Raw genomic sequence first — 9,681 nt, 5'->3', positions numbered from 1 at the left:
TTTTAAAATGAGAAAAACAGAATTGCCTACAGTATATAATGTTTCTATTGATTTAATTAGTGCAAAATCAACTAATAAGCAGCTTCAGAAAAGAAAATTTATTTGGAAATGTTGCTCTCTTGTACTGCGAAACAGCAGAAATGATTCATTAGAACATTTCTACTTCATAAATCAGGGGTGTCCAAAGTGCGGCTTGGGGACCATTTGTGGCCCTTTGAGTGATTTTGTGTGGCCCCAACTGTAATTCAAGATGGAAATAAATCTGATCTGTCCCGGTGGATGCAGGTGCAAACTTTAATTTTATTCACGGTGAAATTATTACCAATATAGTTTTCTAATACTGGGAAATGTCAAGTTTAACACAAAGACTTTGCTGCACCATATCAGCTTTTATTTAATTTATTAAACGTGGTTAAATAAAGCAAGTGTTTTGAAAGATGGTGACCAAATTTTTTTTTATTTATTTTTATAAACGTCACATGGGCCATGACGAAAAGTTTGGACACCCCTAACAGTAATGAAACGGACTCAAATCTCCAGAGTCCTCCACTCATTTGGACTCATTTCAAAACAGAAAACACTCAAATTCACCAAAAATTTACAACTAGTACTTCTTGTGCAAGGTGGGAAAGAAACACACAAACACAAAGACAAAGGAAGGAGGAAAGAAATACCGGAAGAAGGAAAAAACATCTTACTGCAATGTGAAGCTGCAATAAAGCGTTTAATTTAAAAACTGTTTTTTAAATTGGTGCATTAACTGAGCAGCTTTTAGTTCATAACTTCTGCCTTCCTAACTTGGTGCCAAACTCACCCGGGCGGAGCGCTCCATGGTGTAGGCCAGACCAGAGTGAACAATGTCCTTCTCAGAGGCGCCCTGCAAATGAGGATTATTAAACACCAAATCATGGAGATGCATCAGTTTTCTAAACCTAAAACATCATAATGAATTATGTTTATCCTGTAGAAAACGTGGCTATTTTCTGGAGGCAGTGCTTTCTGGTACAGATCTTGTATCGATTTTGCTTTAGCTGAGGAGAGCAGACGATACTCACAGCAATTCTGGCCTGGAAGTCGGCGGTGGGAACGATGGGGATGGGTCCTCCCTGCTTCCCAAACTTCCTCTCTAGACTCTCCTGCACAGACACTGGAAGGAGGCAACAGGGAAAGAAGACAGACGTGTGGATTCGTTTAGAGCTTTTTAAGATGCTTTCATAACAAGGAGACATGTAACAAAGACTAAAAGGTAGAAATGGCCAAAGATGCAGCATTTATCCCTGAATAAAACAGAAAAGTACCTCACATGCTTCACAGTAGAAACATTTGTCCCACATTGCTCACTTTGAAACCTAAAATCAATACTAATGTTGGTAAACTCATCTCTGGGATGACAGATGTGAATCAAAATGCAGGACGGAAACACACAGTGGATCATCTGGTCACCCAACCCAGGACTGCATTTTTTTATAACAGTCATTGTCTTCTCAACGAAAACATATCAGCAAAACGTCGGTACTTTAAATCTGGAAGTTCAAGGCAAACTGGTTCTACAAAGTACATTTTATTCTTCTCCATCACACATAGTGAAAAATAAATTTACCCCTATATGATTGGCTGCTGTGAAATACAGAGAAGGTATAAATAAGCAGGAAAAGGCAGGAAAGAAACACAAACACTGTTGGAAGCTGCTAGCAGAACCACATCAGTGCCGCCTCAGCCACTAAACCGGGTAAGATTTCTATTTGCCTTCACATTTTTTAATCACATTATCATTACTTTTATTTCTTTTCTTCATGACACAAGTGCAGATCAAAACAGACCATCTTCTGTTTTAAAGAAATAAAAAAATAACACAAATGCTTCACATTTTGCCAGAAAATTATAAAGATGTGTTTACAGCAGAACTTTTCATACGACCAGCGAAGCAGCAGTAAAATATTTAACAACCGTTGTTATTCTGTGTTTTTAGGAAACAACTGGTACACCAGTCAGCCTGTTTGTTTTCACCACCAGTTACTGTTTGAAGCATAAAACCAGTGAAAGATGGCCGAAGAGGTAAACAAACTAACTTTTACTGTGATCTGTCTGAAGGATCAGTTGATGAAAAATAAGAAACAGATAAAATCCCTTTTAAGGCAGCTTTTAATGTAAACTTTCCCTCCAAATGCGTAATATGTTAACAGAAATCTCACCCCAATTGTTTTTTTATCATGTCAACGTCCTAAGTAAATTTTTATTAATACGTCTCTTTTGGATTTTCTTTTTTATGCAGATGCCGCAAAGATTTACTCAAAATGGTGAAACAGCATGGCGTAGAAAAACAGAACGGGAAAAACAAATGAGAGATAACCCAGAGGTTCTGTTTGTCTCTGAGAGAGATGGACAGGAAGACAAGTACATGTTTTACACAAAAGAACCTGGAAAGATGCTTGAACGCATAGAGAATACATATGGAAAAGGACCTGAAGAAATCTGTTACAAATGGGACACAGATGCAGGTGTCATTATGTTTTATCCGACAACTCAGATGTGTGTGATACATGGTTGTAAGACAAAAAGGAAAAAATTTTTTAATTGGTTTAAAAAAAATCGCATTTAGAGGATTAATTCAATTGTTTCTGAGATCGTTTCTCTCCGTCTCCTGACCCTTCCTTCCCTTCACCCTCTTCCCCAAACCATATTCTGGAGGTCATGTTAGGACTGCGGAGCGTTTTGTACTCACTGAGAAGGTGGTAGTTTGAGTCTCTCTCGTACTTGAAGGTCAGTCTCCCATAACTGACATGATTGAGATTCTTGAGCCACTCGAAGTACGACACAGTCACACCACCAGCGTTCAGGTACATGTCCTGCAAGGAAGAACAACATCATGTAGTCCTGATCGTTGCTACTTGTTGAGAACAAAATGTCTCCTGCAACCAAAACTGTGCTTCAAAATTTGATTTGATTTCTGTTCAATAAAAATTTTCCTGTGAACTGTGTACTGACTTATTGATAGAGATAAACAAGTTGCACAGCTTATTATATGTATTTTACATAATTTTCCCCATCAGTATCATCAACTATGGAAGTTTTTCTTAGGACAAAAATTGACAGGATTGAGAAGAAAAAGAGGATCACTGCAAAAACACAATCTTACAAAGTATTTTAAGTCTAGTGGAAATATACTTGAAATAAGAAAACTAACTTACAAGTAACTTTTCTGCAGTTGTAGAAATTTAAGTGAATATTTCCTTGATATTGATGAAAAAGTGCTATTATGGGGAAATTGTCTTATTATGAGTAAATTTATCTGGAATTAACACTTTTTAATCAATATTAAGTAATTATTTACTTAAAATGAGTTTCTACAACTGCTGAAAAGTTACCTGTAAGTTAGTTTTGTGTGTTTTGAAGTGCAATAAGATATTTGCACTAGAAACACATTCTTCAGATCAGACAATTTTTTGTTAAATGTTTGTGCAGCAACATTTTTGTTTGTGCTGCTCTCATTTTAAAGATATTAAGAAATGTTTCCAGAGGTCATGAAAGGTCAACCAGCCGCCCCACATTGTGCAAATCAAAATTGGTGGCAATCAACTGATTGGGCTGGTTTTTATGCAGCAATTTTTTTTGTTTGTGCTGCTTTGGCTTTGAAAGTTTAAAGGTCAACAGGTCAACCAGACGCCCCCCCACACACACACACACACTTTTACTAAATCAAGATGACCTTCAAACTTTAACATACATCTTCAAAGCCAAAGCAGCACAAACGTAGTTGAGTTGATTGACACCAACTTTGTCTTATTGAAGGTGGGGCGGCTGGTTGACCTTTCATGACCTCTGGAAACATTTCTTGATATCTTTAAAATGATAGCAGCACAAACAAAAATTTTAGCACCAATTCTGTCTGATTTTTGAAGACATCTACCATCGATAAGGACGACCTTTGTTAAAATCAGTGTTTAGGCTTCAAACACTGTTATTAATTTATTTCTAGCAGTCATGTGTTGCTCTAAATCCGTTGTTCTCATTTCTAGGGGTACTAGTCTCCTTCCGGACCCTCCAGCTGCCCCTCGCCTTCCTCGCCTCGCCGTACCCGACTCCAGATGTTCAGCATATTTTTTTGTGAATTTTCGGAACCAAAATCAGAACAGACTCTTCCAGACGCCGCACCTCGGCTTTCCCCTCACCGCCTAACCCCCACTGCAGCCTGTAGCGCCCCCTCTGCTTCCCCGGCCTCACCTGTGTGTTCGTGTAGATAAACCCTCCCTCCGCCTCCGAAACGTGACCAGAACAACCCAAATATTTGACCCGGATGGAGGTTCAGGTCAGAAAGTCGTGTGGTTGTTCTGGCTGCAACGTAAAGGCAATAAAAGCTGCTTCCAATGAACTGAAGGAGCCTTTTGGATGAGGGGTGAGAAATTCTTGGAAAAGACAAGAAGTCCAGTTGCCTTTTGATTCAACACTTACAAATTTGCACCAATGATGAACAATTGGATTTTAAATTCTATGCACCAAAAGCAACAATAAGTAAAAACCCTGCTGTGCGCATGATTTGCTGCAAAGGCAGATGATAGAAAACTTATTTATTTTTAAAATGGGAAAAACAGAATCGCCTACAGTATATAATGTTTCTATTGATTTAATTGGTGCAAAATCAACTAATAAGCAGCTTCAGAAATGTTACTCTCTTGTACTGCGAAACAGCAGAAATGATTTGCTAGAACATTTCTACTTCATAAATCAGGGGTGTCCAAAGTGCGGCTCGGGGGCCATTTGTGGCCCTTTGAGTGATTTTGTGTGGCCCCAACTGTAATTCAAGAAGGAAACAAATTTGATCTGTGCAAACTTTAATTTTATTCAGGGTGAAATTATTACCAATATAATTTTCTAATATTGGGAAATGTCAAGTTTAACACAAAGACTTTGCTGCACCATATCAGCTTTTATTTCATTTATTAAACGTGGTTAAATAAAGCAAGTGTTTTGAAAGATGGTGACCAAATTTTTATTTTTTTTATAAACAGAATAAATTTGTTCAATCAGCCCCCCACTCCCAAAAAAAAAAGAAAACTAGATTAACTTTCTTTTATTTCAGAAGATTTGAATAAATAAATAAAAAAAATATTTTTAAGTTTTGGGTCTACAGCAAAAACTGGACAACTTTACTTGTTTGATTTTATTTTTATTTTCTTGGCCCACTTCTGACTCAACGATTTTGGCCCATGTGACGAAAAGTTTGGACACGTCTAACAAAAATGAAACAGACTCAAATCTCCAGAGTCCTCCACTCATCTGGACTCATTTCAAAACAGAAAACACTCAAATTCACCAAAAATTTACAACTAGAACTTCTTGTGCAAGCTGGGAAAGAAACACACAAACACAAAGACAAAGGAAGGAGGAAAGAAATACCGGAAGAAGGAAAAAACATCTTACTGCAATGTGAAGCTGCAATAAAGCGTTTAATTTAAAAACTGTTTTTTAAATTGGTGCATTAACTGAGCAGCTTTTGGTTCATAACTTCTGCCTTCCTAACTTGGTGCCAAACTCACCCGGGCGGAGCGCTCCATGGTGTAGGCCAGACCAGAGTGAACAATGTCCTTCTCAGAGGCGCCCTGCAAATGAGGATTATTAAACACCAAATCATGGAGATGCATCAGTTTTCTAAACCTAAAATATCATAATGAATGATGTGGCTATTTTCTGGAGGCAGTGCTTTCTGGTACAGATCTTGTATCGATTTTGCTTTAGCTGAGGAGAGCAGACGATACTCACAGCAATTCTGGCCTGGAAGTCGGCGGTGGGAACGATGGGGATGGGTCCTCCCTGCTTCCCAAACTTCCTCTCTAGACTCTCCTGCACAGACACTGGAAGGAGGCAACAGGGAAAGAAGACAGACGTGTGGATTCGTTTAGAGCTTTTTAAGATGCTTTCATAACAAGGAGACATGTAACAAAGACTAAAAGGTAGAAATGGCCAAAGATGCAGCATTTATCCCTGAAAAAAACAGAAAAGTACCTCACATGCTTCACAGTAGAAACATTTGTCCCACATTGCTCACTTTGAAACCTAAAATCAATACTAATGTTGGTAAACTCATCTCTGGGATGACAGATGTGAATCAAAATGTGGGGCGATGACTCAAAGTGGATCATCTGGTCACCCAACCCAGGACTGCATTTTTTTATAACAGTCATTGTCTTCTCAACGAAAACATATCAGCAAAACGTCGGTACTTTAAATCTGGAAGTTCAAGGCAAACTGGTTCTATAAAGTACATTTTATTCTTCTCCATCACACATAGTGAAAAATAAATGTACCCCTATATGATTGGCTGCTGTGAAATACAGAGAGGGTATAAATAAGCAGGAAAAGGCAGGAAAGAAACACAAACACTGTTGGAAGCTGCTAGCAGAACCACATCAGTGCCGCCTCAGCCACTAAACCGGGTAAGATTTCTATTTGCCTTCACATTTTTTAATCACATTATCATTACTTTTATTTCTTTTCTTCATGACACAAGTGCAGATCAAAACAGACCATCTTCTGTTTTAAAGAAATAAAAAAATAACACAAATGCTTCACATTTTGCCAGAAAATTATAAAGATGTGTTTACAGCAGAACTTTTCATACGACCAGTGAAGCAGCAGTAAAATATTTAACAACCGTTGTTATTCTGTGTTTTTAGGAAACAACTGGTACACCAGTCAGCCTGTTTGTTTTCACCACCAGTTACTGTTTGAAGCATAAAAACAGTGAAAGATGGCCCAAGAGGTAAACAAACCAACTTTTACTGTGATCTGTCTGAAGGATCAGTTGATGAAAAATAAGAAACAGATAAAATCCCTTTTAAGGCAGCTTTTAATGTAAACTTTCCCTCCAAATGCGTAATATGTTATGTTAACAGAAATCTCACCCCGATTGTTTTTTTTATCATGTCAACGCAATAAGTAAATTTTTATTAATACGTCTCTGTTTGATTTTTTTTTTTTATGTAGATGCCTTTTGAATTTCATTTGACTGGAACATCACCATGGAATAAAAAAAAACAACGGGAAAGTCAAATGACAGCTAACCCAGCGGTTCTGTTTGTCTCTGAGAGAGATGGAAAGGAAGACAAGTACATGTTTTACACAGAACATCCTGAAGAAATGCTTGAACGCATAGAGAATACATATGGAAAAGGACCTGAAGAAATCTGTTACAAATGGGACACAGATGCAGGTGTCATTATGTTTTATCCGACAACTCAGATGTGTGTGATACATGGTTGTAAGACAAAAAGGAAAAAATTTTTTAATTGGTTTAAAAAAAATCGCATTTAGAGGATTAATTCAATTGTTTCTGAGATCGTTTCTCTCCGTCTCCTGACCCTTCCTTCCCTTCACCCTCTTCCCCAAACCATATTCTGGAGGTCATGTTAGGACTGCGGAGCGTTTTGTACTCACTGAGAAGGTGGTAGTTTGAGTCTCTCTCGTACTTGAAGGTCAGTCTCCCATAACTGACATGATTGAGATTCTTGAGCCACTCGAAGTACGACACAGTCACACCACCAGCGTTCAGGTACATGTCCTGCAAGGAAGAACAACATCATCATGTAGTCCTGATCGTTGCTACTTGTTGAGAACAAAATGTCTCCTGCAACCAGTGTTGTGTTCAAGACCACCTAACCCGAGACCAAGACAAGACCAAGACCAGAGTGTATCGAGACCGAGACAAGACCAAGACTTTTAGGGTCCGAGACCAAGTCAAGACCAAGACCGAGGAAAGTCGAGACCGAGTCAAGACCAAGACCAGCACCGCGCTCTACATGATATGATAAAATGTGAAATATGATCAAAATTGCTTCTCAAAATAATCTGAAAGATCCATATTCCCATAAAAACAACTAGATATTAAATACTTAATACATTTTACCAATATTAAATATTCCATTTCTGTGTTACAATGTGTGATGGTCTCGTGCCATCCCTAAAAACATAACACCCTGGACATTTGCCCATATTGCTCATGTAAGAAACCACCACTGTTGCACCATTAAACATAGCAATTGAGGAAATGCCCTGATGGTAAATAACGCTCAACTATGAACACTGACCAAGGAGCAACAAGCAATAAGTAACCAAACAGAAGGCGCTCATCGTGACTGTTTTCACTCTCTATCCCAGTACATGAAGCCAGGTAGTCTGACACCATGGCAGACATTACAGCTGCCACTTTGAACAAAAACAATCAAAGAGCAATGTGCATGCTCTGCATGCTCTTTCTTTCTTGTGTTTTAGTTATTTGTTAATTTAAATATCAACGTACATAATTAAATTAAATAATGATGCAGTGTACACAGAGCATTACTAGAACAAAAAACGGGTTTAACACGAACTCACGGTGTTCTGTCAGATCAGCATACGTTGTCAGATAGTGGTATGCTTAGCTCAGACATGCATACGCTGTCATTACCATATGATTTTATTTAATCAGCAACATAGAATCATGACGTAGATCATCATACACTTGGTTATTAACAGTTGTATGACATCCAGCTAAAGCCAGACCTGCTTTAAATACACTTTGAAACCATGACAACGCATGTATATCCATCTAGTTATCATATTATGTCATATTATAAACAATTTAATGACTTATTTTCGTCATAACTTGCTGCATATGGTGAACTGACAACTCCTCTGACGATCGGACTTCTTAATGCGCATGCGCAGGCATGGTACTCTGCACGTATGCTATTCTGACAGCGTATGGCTACCTGATAGAACAACGGCTCTCAGTGAGTGACACTCCAGTCCTATCTAATAAATAAAGAGCCGTGGAGAAGAATCGACTGTTTCTGAATGTCACATCACTATATTGCAGACTTTTGGACACAGCGTTGTCCTATATGTGCGACAAGGCAATCAACACCTCCGCACAATAACTCAGACAGTGAGTGACTTTTTTTCATCACAAATTCTTATGTGTCTCTGTACAGCTAGCTTTGCTAACATCACGTTAGCAGAGCTTACCTTCTTTGAGCTTCTTTTCTAAGTGACGAAAAAAGTTAGACGTTGTTCCCACCGTCTGTGAAAGCGAAGCGCTGCTGAGTTAGCTGTGGCTATCGGATTTCTTACTATTTATGTAGCGCTATTATATTACTGACGATTAGACAAACATTTTCTGCCGCTGAGAGGAAACCACTGCGCATGTCCTGGAGCGCCGCGCGTGAGTGGAAGGTGGGGAGGGGGAGGGGAGCGGAGGAGGGAGGGGGGAGTAACAGAAACAGTAGTCGCCTGGATTTTAATCGGTGCGTTTTGCATCCACTGAAAAGAAAGATGTTAACAAATAAACAGGACAGTATGCTGTACGTTTAGTGATATTTTCACAGTTGCGGTCTCGACTGGTCTTGAAATAAATTGCCGAGTCCTCAGAGCCCGAGACCGAGACAAGACCGAGACCAAATGCGGTCGAGTCCGAGACGAGACCGAGACTATCAGAAAACGGTCTTAAGACCGGACTCGAGACCAAGACCGATCTCGAGTACCACAACACTGCCTGCAACCAAAACTGTGCTTCAAAATTTGATTTGATTTCTGTTCAATAAAAATTTTCCTGTGAAATTTTTGTCTGTAAATTATTTAAAACTACAAACAGGAGCTTAAAACAAAAACACTCTGCTTTAAAGAGAAATAAATACAATAAAAAAGTCA

At 38.6% G+C, this 9,681-nt stretch overlaps 1 long non-coding RNA gene across 1 annotated transcript; it reads left to right on the top strand.

Annotated features, from left to right (window-relative positions):
* The first annotated feature begins 6,670 nt into the window (after positions 1-6,670).
* On the top strand, positions 6,671-9,681 carry LOC148153696 (uncharacterized). Its single transcript, XR_015766398.1, has 2 exons — positions 6,671-6,757; positions 6,982-9,681. It is a non-coding gene; the product is annotated as an uncharacterized LOC148153696 (long non-coding RNA).

This window comes from Poecilia mexicana, unplaced genomic scaffold (genome assembly GCF_051168715.1).
Source record: "Poecilia mexicana isolate PSO_F unplaced genomic scaffold, ASM5116871v1 scaffold_19, whole genome shotgun sequence".
Taxonomy (NCBI): domain Eukaryota; kingdom Metazoa; phylum Chordata; class Actinopteri; order Cyprinodontiformes; family Poeciliidae; genus Poecilia; species Poecilia mexicana.
This window is presented reverse-complemented; position numbering and strand designations above follow the sequence as displayed.